Consider the following 19,084-nt stretch of genomic DNA (forward strand, 5'->3'; position numbering starts at 1 on the left):
AAACACCATAAAACATATTTGTATTCATTAATTGCCTGCCACACCTCTATACTACTTTTTAACAGACCAGCTGCTGGAATTTTGAATTTTAAACTGTGATTAAAATATCTCATTTTGGCACATTTATCAAAACGTGTGAGCATAGGACTTGGTTCCCCCCATATTCTTGGGAGAGGCATGAGAGCTTAAACTAAATCTTCTGTTCCACTCCTTCTGGACAAAAAATGTTGAGTGTAGGAAGGGGGTGAACAGGAATTCTCTCTCCCAAGTTGTTTGGTTTACTCTAGAAAAGTCCCAAAGACCTGCTGGTTCTCCTTCCCTTCTCAAAAAAAAAAAAAGAAAAAAAAAAGCAATTATCAAGAAAGTCAAACCTTGGGAGAAAAATGTGAAGGCTCCAGCCGTGTGTGCTCCACAATAGAAAGGGTTAAACCTCTGGCCAGAGCTGAATCAGATACAGGCAGGCTCTTTGCCTTCCTTCTGAAGGACCCTTATCCTTCCTGCCTGTTTTTGCATTTTGTTCCCTCTGCCTGAAACACAGCCCCTACACACCTCTTTTCCACATCGTCACCTGGTCAAGATTTAGGCATCTGTTAAGTCTCACTTTACGTTTCTCAGGAGGGTTTTGTCTGATCCCCTTTCCCTTGAATTAAACCACTATAATTATTTACTATGCACTACCTGGAAAGCACCACAAAGTCTGGGACCTTGTCTGTCTGTCTGTCTGTCTCATCCACGCTTGCATTTCTGCAGTCCGTGCCACAGTGTCTGGTGCACAGTGCCTAGTACACAGTGGTACTCAAGCAGTATTTTCGAATGAATGAACAAAGAAACTTGGGCCTGATGGGTGAGGAGAAGGGAATGCGGGGACAGAGCGCCCCCTGCTGGACACGGGAGGACCCAGGACCCAGGACTCCTCTGAGCTGGGTGGAATAATGGGGTGGTAAATTTCCTACCTGTGGGTAGTCTTGGAGACCCAAACCTAATGCTAAACTCCTGCTGATTCATGCCTTCTCACTTCTACCAGCCCCACTACAACTCTCCTTCCAACCTTCAGAGCCACTGTATCCATCCTCCCCCACACTGACCACCTCACCCTCAGCTCCATAGTGGTCATCCCCTGATCTTCCCCGAAATTAATAGCCCTCCCTCCTGGACCTTTAGCTTGACTAAGAATAGGCCTGGATTCTTTCACTGATTCTCTTTCCTCCTCCTCCCTAATCAATCAATCAGAATTGATTGGCTGGGGCATGGGGTGGATGTGTGGATGTGGGGAAGAAACGGTGGGCAGAGAGCCTGGAAAATTGCTGAGAAGGTGTGGGGTGGGGATGGGGGTGAGTGTGTTTCTGAAACAGGATTTTGCTAACATTATGGCCAGTGGATTTGTTCTTAGGGGGCTTGGGGAGGAGGGGCGGGACATGGGGATGAGAAGTTACTTGGAAATTATATAGAAAATGGTGAATGAGGAATTCCTGTCTACTGCCCTGATTGAAAAAGTGTAAAATATCTCCAGATTATACAGCACAAGGTGGTGGTGGTGGCTGGGGGGGGGGGGGGGGGGGGGGGGGGGGGCGGAGCGGGGGGAGGCTCATAGAAGAAGATTGGGCTAAGAGAAATATAGAATTTCAGTGAGGGAGGGAGGGGGTACAGCAAAGAGGATGGAGGCTCGGAGAGGAGGTTGGGTGTTCAGTGAGGGGAGTTGGGGCTCAGTGCTAAGGATGTAGGAGGGGACAGAAAGGTCAAGAGGAAATCCTGAGCAAGAAGAGGAAGCGGGCTCAAGGAGACATAGAGGTCGATCCCCCTCTGGTGGGAAGGGGCAAAATCAACCACACCTGTGTGCCTCTAGAGTGGTTTCCACCCCTGGCCCCTCCCCCACCAGTGCCCCAAGTGGGGCTGAGGAAGAGTGACAGTTACTTAATGACCCTGAGTCCTGCTAGCTCTTCTGAGCAGCCTATAGCCACCGGAGGGCTAAAGGGGACTGAAGCCAAAGCCCAGGTTATTGATCTCTGGCCCCAAAGGTCAGCTTCAGGGGCAGAGGGAGTGGTGTTGTCACAGTGGGAGCCTCGAGGGACCCCACAACAGAGGGGCCAAGCTGCACAGCATGGTTTTCGTGTCTGCATCCTCCCCCACCAAGCACACACACGCCTCCATCCAACTCTGCCTGAAACTTTACCTGGGAGATGGCTCAGAGTAGTTTCTTGGTGTCTGGACTTTTGAGTGCTAGAGAGCCTGAAAGCAGGGACTTGGGTAAAATTGTTGACTCTTATTCCACCCCCAAGACAAAGCCCGGGGAGTGCCTGAGCTCTGAGGTGAACTCAGTGGGAAAGCATCAATCTAGAAGTCAGAAAGGACTGCCACAACTTGCTGTATGGCCTTGGGCAAACCACTTAACTGCTGTGGGTCTTAGTTTTCTTATCTATAAAATGAAAGGGTTAAGTCAGATGAGCTCTAACATTCCTTCCAGATAAACAAGCTAAGATTCTAGGGAATTAAGTGGGGACATGTGCTGACAGTACAGTTATGGGTGGGCATTAGCTTAGGCTCAGAAGATTGTAAAACGAATTCTTGGACTGAGAAAGAAAACCTGGCTTCTAATTTTAGCCACCATTAACCACGGACTGGTGGCAATTCATTTGTTCATTCAACAAAAATTTAATAAGCAATTTGTTCATTCAACAAAAATTTAATAAGCAAATACTCTATTCCAAGCTTTGTGATATGTGCTGGGCAAACAATAAACAAGACAGACATAGTCCCTGGCCTCATGGAGGTTACATTCTAGTAGCCAGTGGGAGAGAATGACAAATAAGCAAATATAATAAAGTGGGGCAAATACTCCCCCGTAGAAGTGCAGGGTATATAAGAACATGTGAGAAGGTGTTGGGTAAGTGAATGGGTGGAGGCAAAGAGATCCCTGAACAAAGTGACATCTATGTTGGAGCCTAAAGAATGAATAGTAGCCCTAGTTGGTTTGGTTCGGTGGATAGATGGTTGGCCTGTGAACTAAAGGGTCCCAGGTTCCATTTCTGGTCAGGGCATATGTCTGGGTTGTGGGCTCGACTCCCAGTGGGGGGCGTGCAGGAGGCAGCCTATCGTGATTCTCTCTCATCATTGATGTTTCTATCTCTCTCTCTCTCCCTTCCTCTCTGAAATCAATAAAAAAATATATATATTTTTAAAAGAATGAATAGTAGCAGGGCAGAGGGGGGCAAGGGGGAGGATGGGGACATCTGTAATAGTGTCAACAATAACAAATTTTTTAAAAAAAAAGATTAAATGAAATAGTCAGGGGCACAAAAAACAAAAAAAGTAAGAGAACTGCTTTGGGGCAGAGGGGTAAGCAGGGGAAGGCACCAGGAATAAAGAAAGAGCAAGGCATATGGAGTCCCTGGAATGCTAGTGGGGACATGAGTAAGGAGTGTTACACTGGGAAGTAAGTCTGGTTTTGAAGCTGAGGCCTGCATCACTTGCAAAACTGAGATAACCACATGTCCTCTCGCCTCCTTCCTTTTCCAGCAGCCCCACTTCCCAGGGTCTGGTGAGAAATGCATGGGAACACTGTGGTTGGAAAAGCAACGCCCAGACCACGGAAAGAGATTGTGGACACTGAGGATCAAGCGGGTAGGTCTGGCCTGCGGTCATCTTCACAGGAACAGTGGGAAATTAATTAGAGGTGAAGCCATTGAGCCTCTAACCAAGTTGTCCAAGGTCACACAACTAAAGAACGTGGGACTAGGGCAGGGGTCCTCAAACTTTTTAAACAGGGGGCCAGTTCACTGTCCCTCAGACCGTTGGAGGGCCGGACTATAGTTTAAAAAAAAACTATGAACAAATTCCTATGCACACTGCACATATCTTATTTTGAAGTAAAAAACAAAACGGGAACAAATACAATATTTGTATTTGCATGTGGCCCGCGGGCCGCAGTTTGAGGACCCCTGGACTAGGGTTTAAACAAAAAGCTGGACTCTAGAGTCTTTGCAGAAGAGGGAGGGAACTTGTTCTAAAGAGCCAGTGGGGCCCGGCAGGCATTGCTCAGTGGTTGAGGGACCTATGAACCAGGAAGTCGTGGTTCGATGACTTGTCAGGGCTCATGTAGGGGGCAGCCCATCAGTGATTCTCTCTCATCGTTTTTTTTTTTTTTTTAATACTCACCCAAGGATATTTTTCCATTGATGTTTAGAGAGAGTAGAAGAGAGAGGGAAAGACAAAGAAATATTAACGTGACAGAAACACATCGATTGCTCTCTCATCATTGATGTTTCTCTCTCTCCCTCTCCCTTCCTCTCTGAAATCAATAAATATATTTAAAAATAACCCAGTGGATAAAGGATATAGAGGTCAGCTTTAATTCAATGAAAAAAAAAAACAACTTTTCTAACAATCGCAATTATCAGGGGTTGGACAAGGCTTCAGAAGCAATAAACTCCCTGTTGCTGGAGATTTGTAAACTGAGTCTAGAAAGTGGTTGATACCAAGCTTGGGATCTAGGAAGGAAGCAGCTGATCCGCAAGGTCCCTTTTGACTCTAAGAGTCTTGGAATCAGGATCCTGGGTCTCCCTCCTCTTCGCTCTATATCCCCTCTAATAGACTAGCCGTGGAGGTATCTCTTCTCAGAAGCTCAGTGCTGCTTGCATTTGGAAGAGGCTGGAGGGGAGAAGGGACAGCTTCCAAGAATCTGTCCTGTCATCCTTTCTCACCATGGCCAAACCACAGGGGCCCAGTGATGAGGAGAGGAAAGGGCAGGCCCCTGTCATCTGAAGGCCTAGTTTCCAGAACGGCTAATCTGAGTTTGGTGCTGTCTCGGATGGCATCACTGAGTTGCAGTGTAGTTCAGTAATTAGGAGCACAGACTACAGCATCAGACACTTCCTGTGTCCTCATCTTGAAAATGGAGACAAGCATTCCCACATAGTGAAGTTGGTGGGGCATTATGTGACCCAATTTGGGGTCTTTTTAAAAAATATATATTTTATTGATTTTTTACAGAGAGGAAGGGAAAGGGATAGAGAGTCAGAAACATCGATGAGAGAGAAACATCGATCAGCTGCCTCCTGCACACCTCCCACTGGGGATGTGCCCGCAACCAAGGTACATGCCCTTGACAGGAATCGAACCCGGGACCCCTCAGTCCGCAGGCTGACGCTCTATCCACTGAGCCAAACCGGTTAGGGCCCAATTTGGGGTCTTGACAGAGTTTCTGGCATATAGTAAACATTCATATGTGGTTTTGCTTTTGTTGTTGTTACTTGCTGGGAGAATTCAAGGAAGTTATTCCAATCATCAGAGCTCTTCTGTTAAGTGGGGAGACAGCACCTCCTTCATAGGATGGCTGAAGAGGGCTATGTCCAGCACATAGCAGAAATTACCAGGTGTTATTTTCCGCCATACTCTAACAGAAAGGAGTCAAGGCTTATTCGGCACCCTGTGTTTTATTCTCTCTCAGAGGGCATCACTGCAGCAAGCAGGAGGAGATCTTAGAGGTCATAAATCTACTCTCCCGGTTGATAGATGGGAAAATTGAAGCCCAGAGAATAGATTTGCTCAAGGTCACACAGCAAGTTAGTGACAGAGCTAGGACTAAAACCCAGAACTTTCATACCATACTATCTCAATTATTGATAAAATGTTGAATGAACGTGTGGTTGGAGATTGAATGAAAGGAATACAGATCGCCCTGACTGGTTTGGCTCAGTGGATGGAGCGTTGGCCTGCAGACTGGAAGGTCCCAGGTTCGGTTCCGGTCAAGGGCGTGTGCCTTGGTTGTGGGCACATCCCGAGTGGGAGGTGTGCAGGAGGCAGCTGATCAATGTTTCTCTCTCATCGATGTTTCTAACTCTCTTTCCCTCTCCCTTCCTCTCTGTGGAAAATCAATAAAATATATTTAAAAAAAAAAAAAAAGAAAGGAATACAGATCTCTCTGTATGTCTCCCCAGGGACATGAAGGACTTGCAATTGTGGGAACCAAATTTTGGGCTTCTTCTCAAACAAGCTGCTCACTTTCAAGCCTCCTTGCTTTCATTTCTGCTGTTTCTTTTCTTCTGGAATGCCTTGCCCTTCCTGTTTTTCAAAATTCTATGTAAGGCCCAATGCAATGCCACCTCCCCTTTGAAGTCTCTATAACATATAATACTAGAGGCCCGGTGCAAGAATTCATGCACGGGTGGGGTCCATCGGCCTAGCCAGTGATCGGGGCTGATCAGGACTGGCCGGCCAGAGGGACCACCAGAGGTTGGCCAGCTGAGGGAGGTTGGCTGTGGGCGTGCACTGACCACCAGGGGGCAGCTCCTGAGTTGAGAGTCTGCCCCCTGGTGGTCAGTGTGCATCATAGCTACTGGCCGGTCATCCGGTCATCCAGTCCTCTGGTCATACCGGTTACTTAGGCTTTTATATATATATAGATGAGTCAGCTTTCCTTGTTTCATAGTGCATTATACATGCCTCTGTTAATGTCCCAGTCTGATGCAACATATCTTTTCTATATCTGTCCTTTCCACTAAACAGACAGGAAACCAAGGTTCAGAAGCCAATTCTGAATTGGAACCCCTATTCCCTGATTGAAAGGAGGATCCTGGGAGACCTGGGTTTCTAGTTCTTGTTATTAACCAGCTATGGAACTTGGACAAGTCACCTGGATTTTAGGTTTTATTTCCATATTTACAAAGTGGGGTGGGGTGGAAGTTAAAGTGTGAAGAGGCTTCTGACCAAGCCTCTTTTAATGGAAGAATGTAGATTATTGAATCTGAATGCTGATTCTATCAGGGTTTGAATCCTGACTTTATTACTTATTCTGTGACCTTCACCAAGTTACTTAACCCCTCTGTGCTCAGCTTCATCTGTAAGATGGGAACAATAACCATGCCTATCTCATAAGTTTGGTGTGAGGATTAAGTGAGATAATTTATCTGTCTAAACCATTAAGCACGTGCCTGGAACATGATGAACCTTCAAAAAGCATTAAAAGGAGACATGCTCCGCTGCACCCAAATGGCTCGTGGCCATGCGGGACTCTACACATGGACTAACAGACGTTAACACCAGACTGTAACGTGGGAAGGGAGCTCTGGACACTGGCCTGGCCTGGAACCTCAGCTGCACCGTTTTCAGTACTGGCTTCTCTCAATAAACTTTGCCTCTATTTAAAAAAAAAAAAAAAAAAGCATTAACTATTGTAATTTTTTAAAAATATATTTTTATTGATTCAGAGAGGAAGGGAGAGGGAGAGAGCGATAGAAACATCAATGATGACGGAGAATCATTGATTGGCTGCCTCCTGCATGCCCCCACTGGGGATCAAGCCTGCCACCCAGACATGAGCCCTTAACCGGAATCGAACCCAGGACCCTTCATAGGTGGATGCTCAACCACTCAGCCACGCTGACCGGGATAACTATTGCAATTTTTATTCTTCTGATAACTCTGTGTTTACACCTGAGAATTTGAAAAAAAAAAAAAAAAGCGTCTTCACTTCAATCTTCTCAAAGCAAGTCAAGTGTCTTTCTTGCTACGTACGAGTCAACATAGCAGAATGGTAAAGAGTTTGGCTTTGAAACTGATAGATCCTCCCTTCCCCCAACTGGTGGGCGGAGTATGACGTAACCTGCAGCCCAGAAATACCTGAGTGACTAACCAGGTACCTTATATGGACTATACATTGGACCACCAATCCACACCTGCCAAATACCCTAAGCCCTTGTCCTATATGGACAATGCAGTAAGCCACCAATCAGTGTGCCCCGAGTACACTAAGCCCCCCACCCCTTCCCATTCCGCCCCTCAAAAGGCGTGCCCACCCCTGCACGTGCTGCTGTCCTCCCCTTGCGAGACAGCCCGGCAGGGGCTTCTCCTCTAATAAAGCCTGTAGTCCTGGTTTTCGGCCTCTGTCTGATTTTTCATTTTGGTGCCGAAACCCAGGAGAGGTGAACGGGAGCATGGACGATCCTCGAACCTAGGCCCGAGCTTCTGACTCCTACTCTGGCTCTGCTCGGTGGTACGGTTCTGAGTTGATTGCTCTGGACACCTCTCGAACCCTGCCGCACCAGGACACGTGGGGATCTCGTCGCTTCCCTTCCACCGGTAGGCTTCAGGGACTTTCCCAACCCCCCTACTTTTTTTTTTCCTCGCTCCCTGTGACCTGGAGGGGCATTAGGGCCTACAGAGTTTCCCGTCTACTCGGCTGCACGTTTCGTGTGTTCTAAGAAAGCCCAGGTACCTGGCCCGGAATGCTCTTCTACTCCGAGGGAAAGGTCTCCTGGTGACGACCTTGGAACCTTTTCTCGTCTCTCTCTCACTACAGGTTGGCTGAGGGAAAAGGAGGACGCTCCTTGTTCCTTCCTCAACTTCTGCTCGCCCTTCCCTCCAGCCATGGGGATCTCTTGGTCCAAACCCCTTCGAAACACACCCTTAGGGTGTCTCCTTGCCAATCTCTTGACCCTTGATCTTTCTGGCTACACCAAACCAAAGAAGCTCTACCTGGCCACAATGTAAACGCGACAATGGCTCTCAGTGCCCCGAAAACGGCAGTTTTGATTCCAATATCCTCCGAGATCTAGATAATTTTTGCCACTGGACCGGGAAAGCTTTCGTGATCCCTACGAACAGGCTTTATTTCCCCTCTGCTCCCGCCCCTCGCTTACTTCTCATGTTCCATTCATCAGATCCTCCTTGCAAAGTCCTCTTTGCCCTCTCAAACTGATTCTCAGCTCCTTTCTCTGTCTTCTGACTCTTTCGATCCAGCCGATCATTCATCTCCACCTCTCCCTCCCCCCTGCCATAGAATCCGCACCCCACGCTCTACCCCCTGAGACCTATAACCGCGCGCATTCCCCTGTGTGCTCTCTGCCAAATCTCCGGCAGGCCCCAGGACCACCAGCAACCGAATTCACAGGTGGCTGGCCAGTTCCCTTTGCGCGAGGTTGCAGCGGGGGAGGGTATTATCCCAATAGCCATTCCCCTCTCACTTTCTGATCTTTCTCAAATCGAAAAACGCCTCAGCTTTTTCTTTTCAGCCCCTCTTAACCAGCAGCCGCCTTCTCCCCAGTACCTGAGAGCCCAAATCCTGAGAACGTGAGCTCCAAAACAGCCTTTCCCACCTAACACTCATTCTCAGGTGGCCCAAAGACTGCCATCCTCAACAGCCTCTTCAATTCCCACATCCATTCTACCCGAGGGAGGCAGCAGGTACTGAGGGCATAGTCTGAGTCCATGCCCCATTCTCTACGTCCAGCCTCACAGATTGAGAGGCATCTCAGGTCTCTTTTTCCACTGACCTGACCACCTTTACTCCCCCGACATGTGCAGCAAACTTCCACAAACCCCTCAAGAAGACCTCGTTAACCTGACATTTTTTAAAAAATTTTATTGATTTTTTACAGAGAGGAAGGGAGAGGGATAGAGAGTTAGAAACATCGATGAGAGAGAAACATCGATCAGCTGCCTCCCGCACAACTCCCACTGGGGATGTGCCCGCAACCAAGGTACATGCCCTTGACCGGAATCAAACCTGGGGCCTTTCAGTCCGCAGGCCGACGCTCCATCCACCGAGCCAAACCGGTTAGGGCTGACCTGACCTTTAAGGTCTTTAATAATAGAGACGAGGAAACCCAAATCCAAAATCAAAGGTGAGATCAGGCCAAGGCTGAGGCCCATTAGGAGGCCTTCCAGCTCCTAGCCACCGTTTTCAAACCCCAAACAAAATGCTGGTCCTCCAACTGTGGGTAAGTCAGGGGCTAAGCCTCCTCCAAGCCCATGCTTCAAATGCAGCAAGGAAGGACACTGAGCCAAGTCCTGTTCAAACCTGAGACCCCCGCCTGGGCCCTGCCCAAGGTGTGGAAGGGAAGGCCACTGGAAATCAGACTAGTCTGGCCCTCTGGTCCAGGCCTCAGCCAGTCCAGCATGGCCACCCTCTGGATCCGGTTTGGAGCTCCCAGACCTCCTGGGACTGGCCACTGAAGAAGCTGCCCAGGCCCTGACAGGGCCCCTCAGACTTACATCACCAGGTCAGAGCCTCAGGTAACGACTGTGGTGGCAGGTAAGCTGGGTCTCCTTTTTAATTGACACTGGGGCCACTTATTCTGCCCTCTCCGAATTCACTGGGGCCCTTGTCCCCTCCTCAGTCTCTATTATGGGGGTTGATGGATTAGTCTCACAGCCATTAGCCACCTCACCTCTACACTGCATCTTACTAAATTCCCCCATTCACTCTTTTCTCATTCTACCTTGGTGCCCAGCCAGGGCTACCATGTATCCCTCATAAAGCCCAGTTGTCCCAAACCACAGTCACCTACCTCAGTTTCACTGTCTCACCCCACAAGGCCGAGCCATTCCTGGGACTGTAAACGCCTTATCTCCTTATCTCCTCCATGACTGTCCCCTCCTCTGAACAAGAAATTTTCTCCTTTCTCAGGCTCACTGGGTACTCTCGCCTCCGGGTTCACAACTGTAGTCTTCTTGCAAAGCTCCTCTATGACATGTCATGGCGAAGAGACCCCCTCACTGAGCCTTTAGATCCCAAGGCCAACATTTTCACCCTTTTAATGCTCTGAAAACTACTCTGACCTCGGCGCCTTCTCGCCCCGTCCCCCTCCCCCACTCCACCCTTCCCAAAGAACAACTTCCTTGACTGGGCAGGTTTAGTCAACAGTCCGGCTACTATCAGAAACTGAGATCATTATCTCTGGGAAAAATGCGGCAGTTTTAAAAATCCAAACGACTAAAAGCCTGGGAACAGGCTGCGGGCCTATTCTCTCCTCCCCCTGCCTTTTCTCCAGCCTCATCTTCCACTGCTCCTTTCCTTCCCTTTCTCTTTTCCCTTGGATAACAGCGCATTCTAACATTCCCTCCCACTTTCACTGCAATACCTACCTCTCTCAGGCTCACCGAATGCCTCCCACCATCCCCGAAGAAGATCCAGGGCACCATCCAGGACCTGATGACCCATCACTCCTCACAGGCTCTTACCTGGCAAGGGACCCTCCAATTTTTACTCCGGAAGAAGCTCGGTTTTTCGAATTCCTTTTTATATGTCTCATCTCCTCACCATAATCCTCCTACAGGCAGCTAGCAATGAGTGCACCAATGAAGGTTTTTGGTCTTTTCAGGTGAAACGGACTTGGGATGATGAGGGAGTCATCAATTCTACTATAATTGTCTTTATCAAAATCTGTATTAATCCCCGACCTATCCCTCCCCACTAAAGGGTATTCTCTCTCACCCTATGGACCCTGGACTTACTCTTTTGCCTACCCTCATCAACACAACTTTCCATCTACTCTCTAACATCAATCCCTCCTTCTCTACATCCTGCTGGATTTGTCTGTCACTGGCTTGAACCCTCATCATAGCCACTCCAATCCCAACCTATTGAACCACTAACTTAACTCTTACCTATACCAGGCCTCAACGCACCCTATACAACATCTCTGTGTTTTCCTCCTCTGTGGGACTACAGCCTACACCTGTGTTCCCCAGGACCTGTCACGTTCGCTCTGCCTGTATGTCTTCCTAACCCCCAATCTTTCTATCAGAACAGAGGGAGAACTCGAATCCTCTCTTGGTCTTCTCAGGTCTCGCCACAAAAGGGCAGCCCTTGTTCCCCTCTTAGTGGGCACAGGAGTTCTCACTGCAGTAGGGACAGGCGTAGGAGGCATTTCCTCCTCTGTTCATTTCTACCACAAATTGTCTGCTGAGTTTTCAGAAGATCTCTCCATCATTAGCAATTCCCTTGAATCCCTTCAAAGGCAGGTAGTCTCCTTAGCAGCAGTAGCCCTACAGAACCCGTGTGCTTTAGATCTCTTGACAGCAAAAAAAGGAGGTACCTGTGTCTTTCTTGGAGAAGAATACTGTTACTTTGTAAATGAATCAGGAATTGTCAAAGATCACATTAAATCCCTCCGGGACAGGATTGACCAAAGATGACATAACCAGCTAGAAGGGGGGTATGCCATCTTTGGCTCACTTACTCCATGGCTTCTCCTACTATTAGGCCCACTGGTATTTATTCTTTTAATTTTGCTCTTTGGCCCCTGTCTCATGCGCTGTTTTACTAGCTTTTTGCAGAACAGAATGCAGGTGTTCGACAACCAGAAGGTGAAAAAAATCTATCTGGCCTTGAATTCAGAACCTAGAGATACCTATGTCACTGGAATCTTTGAGACCCCGGGTAGATGCCCCTGACGACACCCCCTCTCAGCAGGAAGTAGCTACGGAAGACGGATCCTCGCCCTCTAACCTTGCCCAGACTCTTAATTTTTTTACTATTACCAAAAGCCTGGAATGATAGATCCTCCCTTCCCCCAACTGGTGGGCGGAGTATGACGTAACCTGCAGCCCGGAAATACCTGAGTGACTAATCATGTACCTTATATGGACTATACATTGGACCACCAATCCACACCTGCCAAATACCCTAAGCCAGGGGTCCTCAAACTTTTTAAACGGAGCCAGTTCACTGTCCCTCAGACTGTTGGAGGGCCGGACTATAGTTTTAAAAAAAACTATGAACAAATTCCTATGCACACTGCACATATCTTATTTTGAAGTAAAAAAACAAAACGGGAACAAATACAATATTTGTATTTGCATGTGGCCCGCGGGCCGTAGTTTGAGGACCCCTGCCCTAAGCCCTTGTCCTATATGGACAATGCAGTAAGCCACCAATCAGTGTGCACCGAGTACACTAAGCCCCCCACCCCTTCCCATTCCGCCCCTCAAAAGGCGTGCCCACCCCTGCACGTGCTGCTGTCCTCCCCTTGCGAGACAGCCCGGCGGGTGCTTCTCCTCTAATAAAGCCTGTAGTCCTGGTTTTCGGCCTCTGTCTGATTTTTCAGAAACCATCAAAAGAGTAAGGGTGAAAATAAACAAGAAAACATGTTCAGATTTATAAGATCCAGAAAGTTTCCCTCCCATGCACCTTTTCTTAGGATGTGCTCCTCAAAGGTGAACCACAAAAGAGGTTGAATGGGCTGACCGGTTTGGCTCAGTGGATAGAGTGTCGGCCTGCAGACTGTAGGGTCCCGGGTTCAATTCTGGTCAAGGACATGTACCTCGGTTGTGGGCACATCCCCAGTCGGGGGTGTGCAGGAGGCAACTGATCAATGTTTCTAACTCTCTATCCCTCTCCCTTCCTCTCTGTAAAAAAAATAAATAAATAAAATATGTTTTTTTAAAAAAGAGGTTGAATGGGATCCAGGAAACTGACTCTAACCACTGTAGAGAGAGTAAGCCCCAGAGTGATAGCTGGGTAGCCATCCCAGAGGGTAACCAGGAGGGAGGGCCTCAGGAGAGAAGCTCTAGGGGAAAAGAGGGCTTAGTGGAACCCATAATATGATAAAGCCCTTGAAAATAACAGGGTATTTCAATGACAAAAATTTCAGGAAAGGGAGAAAGGCAGGAAAAGAAAACAGTGTAAGAAGAGAAATTTTTTCCTAGAATACTACTTGGCAATGCAGTGAACATTTCCAAATCATGACAGTGTAAACATTGGTTACCAGCTTAGCTGAAAATGGTGATTTAACTGTACTGGGAGGAAGGGGTGAGGGGAGGTGGCCCTGTAAGAGAGATAAGCCCTCATCTACCATAACAGGAAATCAATAGATATCTAAAATGGATAAATCAAGGAACATAGGTACATGCCTTTTTTTGTGTGATATGGAAATATATTCCAGAAGAAATGACTCAAACAGTATTTGCCTCATGGGAGTGAAGGGGGTGGTGTGGCAGGAGACTGTTGTTTTTCATTATAATTCTTTCAATAGGGATTGATTTTTTTAAACCACATGCATTAATTACTTTAACTGTAAAAAAAAAAAAATGAAGAAGACTATTGGAGTGAGCTAGACTGCCACGCACCCTTTGTGATTTGTGAGTCAAGACAAATCAGTTAACTCCACGACTCTCAGTTTCCTCTCAGGACAGTTGAGGACAACACACACAAAGCACTTAGCGCATGCCTGGCTTGTAATAAACAGTAAGCGCCCCGGGAAGAGGAGGTTAAAGAGCTAGCCTAAAACAGCATTTGGGAAATGACAGCATTGGGTTAGACACCCTGCCTCCTGCCTCCATGGTACATGACAATCACTGGACACACACAGATGGACACCAGGTGAGTGACAGCTGGATGAGTTGTGACCCACGGGCCCGAGTAGAGTCACAGTGAGGATCACTGAAAAGATCAGCAGCCATGAGGGAAATCATGGTTGGGCATGACGAGTTCCCCTGCAAGAGGACACCTGGAGAGTCACAGTCACTGGACAGTGTGCGATCGCAGGCTCATCATTTCCTCCTCTTGCCTGTACCTTGTGGGGGATGTGTCAGAAGGAAAAGATTTAGAGGCTGTCAGGGTGAGGGTCAGAGGTTAGCTGGGGTCAGGAAGTCTATTTCACTGAGGTCACTCTCTTCTCCTTTCAATGTAATGAAGCCATTATTGGTGAAAGCAAGTGCCCAGCATCTTGCTCTGTGAAGCAAGGCCCGCATGGGGAGCATGACTGAAAGAAGGAAGGGGACTCCCTTGGCTCATCCTCCTTCTGACAATTTAACAGGCCTAAGAAGGGAGAGGTACACATTCTGCTTGATGTAGGAAGCCCTAGTTCTTAGAACGGGATGAAGATGACAGCATGGGGCAAAACCTGATTGTTTCTCAGTGTAATTAGTAAAGGGGTCTCTCTCCCCCTCCCCTTTCACACACACACACACACACACACACACACACACACACACATTATGGTTTTAGAATGTCAGAAGTGGAAGAAACATCTGCCTAACAACTAATCCAATTCTGTCATTTTGCCCTTAAAGGGTAAAACCGGGTGCCTTTCTTGAGATCATAGCACAAATTAACAGACTAAAACTATATATACTATACATTTTACTTATTTGTTTATTGTCTGTTTCTCTTCTCCAGAATGTAAGCTCGCTGAGGGCAGGGATTTCATATGTTTTATTCACTGATGTATCCCTAGTGCTTCAAACAGTGCCACCTGAACACATAAGATGCTCAATGAATATTTGTTAGGTGACTGAATGAATGAACAAATGAATGAATGGAAACACTACATACATTGGATTCCCTTCCTGATGAATCAGAGCATATTACCATACTAAAGACTTTCAAAAGTCCTGCAGAGAAAACTTAGTTAACTCACCATTTCCCAAATTATTTCTCTATAGAAACTATTTAAAAAATGGTGAGATGTATTAATCATCCCATGGAACTAGTATTCTGAGGGACACATTGTGGGCAATAGTTTTCTTAAACACACACCATCATTTATGTGAGCAGATGGTTAGGGTTTTAACTCCAAATAACCACTCTGGACCCCACCACAGAGTTCTCAAAACACTTCATAAATGTGAGCTGGGTGTGGATGATTGCTCCCAGGAGCACCTGCTATGGCTCTGACCAGTTCTTTAATTAATTAATTGATTGATTAATTAAGTAATTAATATATGCATGTATGAATTTAATTATTTATTTAATCCTCACATTCGAATATTTTTCCATTGTGTTTTTTTGTTTGTTTGTTTTGAGAGAGAGAGAGAATGGAAGGAAGGGTGAGAGCCAGAGAGAGAGAAACATCGATGCAAGAAAGACAGACACATCCACTGGTTGCCTCCCACACAGCCAGGGATCGAGCCTTCAACCAAGGTATATGACCTTGATCAGAATTGAACCCGAGACCCTTCAGTCCGCAGGCCAGCGCTCTAACCACTGAGAAAACCAGCTAGAGCCAGCTCTTTGATTTAAAAAGCCAAAGAGTTTTTGAGAAGGTGATCAATAGAAATGGCAGACTAAATCTTTGGCCCAGGGAAGAGGAATCAAAAGCTTTACTAACCATATTGAATACATGGTCTCCCTCTATAGTCTTTTTGCTTGCACACATCTTGTTCCTCATTGGTAAAACAGGGACAGCGCCAGTAATGATAACAACATAGTTGAACTGTGGAAACAGTGTCAGCACATGTGTGTTCAAATCTGCCTCTGCCATGTATTAGCTGAACTATACTAGGAAAACTACATTGATTCATTAAGCTTCCGATTCCTCTCCTGTAAGGTGAGAATATTAATACCTATCAACTCAGAGTTATTGACAGCCTTGAATGTGATCAGGAAAGTGCCTGTATTCTTGATAAATAGTTGCTATTATTATTACTTATCAGAACATAAACTTCACAAAGGTGGAATTTTTGTTTGTATTTTTTAAAATGTTTTTTAATTGATTTTCTTTTTAGAGAAAGAGAGAGGAAGGAAAAGGGGTAGAGAGGTAGAAACATCCATGAGAGAAAAACATCATCAATTGGCTGTCTTCCACTCACTCCCTATTGGGGATCAAGCCCGCAGCCCCGACATGTGCCCTGACTGGGAATCAAACCAGTGATCTGTTGATTCATGGGTCGACGCTCAACCACTGAGCCACACCAGCTGGGCTGTATTGTGTGTTTTTTTAAATTAAATCTTTATTTTTCAGATTATTACAGTTGTTCCTCTTTTTTTCCCCCATAGCTCCCCTCCACCCGGTTCCCACCCCACCCTCTGCCCTTACCCCCGCCGCCCCCCGCCACTGTCCTCGGGCTGTATTGTTTTTTGATGTATTTCCAACATTTAGAACATTATCTGCCACAGAGGAAGTGCTCAATGAGTTGAGTGAGTAATTATTATTACTAAGACCTCTTTCATCTTTCTTTTATGAAGATATAAACCTACACAAGAGGAACTTGGCCAAGTACTTTAAGAGGAGATATTCTTTGTGTTGAGATTAGACACCTTTTCTTGTCTAAAGAGTGTCCCCTCCCCCCCCCTTTACCTAGAAAAAAATACACAAGAACTTGCAATGCTTAACTATATCAGGTCTTGTCTTCTTAAATAAACTGTAGTTTCTTGGAAGGCAGAGAATGTTTCTTCTTTACTTATTTGGGGGTAAATTTTTGACATTATGCTACTTAACACATATTATTTATCTGATTCCTCCACCAAACTTGTGAGATCACACACTGGCTGGATAACAGTGGGTTCCTAACAAGTTTTCACTGAGACAGGGACCCAAGAGAGGCAGAAGGCTTGGTCAGGAGTTCTCATCTCCCACATGGAAACAATCCATTGGGAATAAAGAATCAATTGTGTTGGGAACCATGCCTTCCTTCCTAAAGAATCCTCTGCCTCTACGTATGCAATTTATGAGGTCCTGACCCCCTGCTGGGTTTGTATTGTTCAGACTCATGAGAAGCAGCCTAAGAAAAAAATAAGTATTATGACTATTGTAATAATGTTTATTATTTCAATTAAAGCCTATTCAGGAAACACTTCTTAGGTACCTTCTGTGGGCCAGGCACTGTACTAGGTACCAGTAAAGATGTGGGAGATGATGCAGAAAGACATAACACATGCATGGTCCCAGTCCTCAGGGAACAAATGATCCAGCAGGTCCTAGATCATAGAGACAAGTATGTGCACAACAGCTATAATAACAGTAATTATTTACATTATTAAGATGTAATTAGCTTGGTTGGCATGGCTCAGTGGTTGAGCATCAACCAATGAACCAGTGGGTTTCAGGTTCGGTCCTGGGTGTGAGACTTGTGGGTGGCAGCTGATCAATGGTTCTCTCTTGTCATTGATGTTTCTATCTCTCTCTCCCTCCCTCTCTAAAATCAATAAAAAATATTTTAAAAGATGTAACTATATGTCAGGCACTATTTTAAAAGCTTTATCTACAAGATTTGTTTTTTTAAAAAATTGATTTTTAAAGAGAGAGGAAAGGAGAGGGATAGAGATCGCTGCCTCCTGCGTGCCTCCTACCGGGGCTTGAGTCCAAAACATAGGCATATGCCCTGACCTGGAATTAACCGGTGACCTCTTGGTTCCTGGGTCGATGCTCAACCACTGAACCACACCGGCTGGGCTACACAATCTATCTTTGTCCTTATAATAATTCTGAGAGTAAAATATTTTATTATCCCCATTGGACAGAGGAGGAAATGGAGGCATATAGAAGTCAAAGAAGTTCCTCCATGTCACAGAGCTGTAAATAGTAAAGCTGATCACTAACATGGGCAAGATGACTTCAATGCCTGTGCCTCTATGAAAAGTGCTAATAGCTAGGGAAATAACTAGAAAACAGGATTAGTTTTTTATGCTCTAGTTTACTTTAAATCAGAAAATATCGCCTCTTTCCTCACCCTCATGGCCATGTTCAAAGTTATACCCATTTTTCTGGAGGGGAGCTTGAGATACCTGTACTGCCCTCACGGGATGGAAATGTCCTCTTTAGCGTTCAGGAGAAACCCTTCATTCGTCTCAAGTCTATCAGGGTCACCGGGGGTGGGGGGGGTGGGGGTGGGGATGAGAAGAATCAGGTTTTCTGGGAAGGACTTGGAGGTGGAGACTCAAGAAGGCATTCTCAAAGCTGGGAGCCCGCAGAGCGAGGCTTACTTCAGCACCGTGGACAGAGCTCCAGGGTCTTCAGGACCCTGGACAGAGGAACTAGTGGCGACTGCCGGGAGAAGGCATCTCACGTGAGAGCGGATCAAGGGAAACCAGAACACGAAACTCCCTGCTCTGAGTCTCTTTTCTTCAGCCACTCTTCAGTTACCCGAACTCAATCACTCCTGAGTATTAGGAACAGAGGTACAGGGAGAGAACATATTTTTTAAGGGCGCTAGTAACCGGAGGAGATAAGACTGTTAGGTGGGGAGGAGTAAATAAATAAAAAAGACTTTGGCTGATGTTCTCAGAAAACTCTTGCAAGATCTCAATTAGGATTGTCAGCTGAGAGCGGGGGGTTAATGGTCTGTATTTTTTAGGCTGAATAACAAAGGGCCACCGTTGTTGTTTTTACCACCCAGTCCTTCCCCCACCTCTTACACTCAAGTTTCAGTCTCTTGGGCAGCACTCCATGTAGGAAAGAGAAATAATCTGTCCACAGTCCCTTGCTCTCCTCGCCACCTACCCCTTCCCTACCACCACTCATCTCCTTTCTCTTTCCCAAATGCATTCGTGCGGGCGCAGGGTGAAAAGCAGTTGAGTGTTTGCACACTTGGTGGAGAAAATTGAATTCAGAGCAAGCGGAAGCCCCCGAAAGCAGGCTCTGTCCCT

Source organism: Myotis yumanensis, unplaced genomic scaffold (genome assembly GCF_028538775.1).
Source record: "Myotis yumanensis isolate MYYU_CA2020_CCGP unplaced genomic scaffold, mMyoYum1.0.hap1 SCAF_2, whole genome shotgun sequence".
NCBI classification, from domain to species: Eukaryota; Metazoa; Chordata; class Mammalia; order Chiroptera; family Vespertilionidae; genus Myotis; species Myotis yumanensis.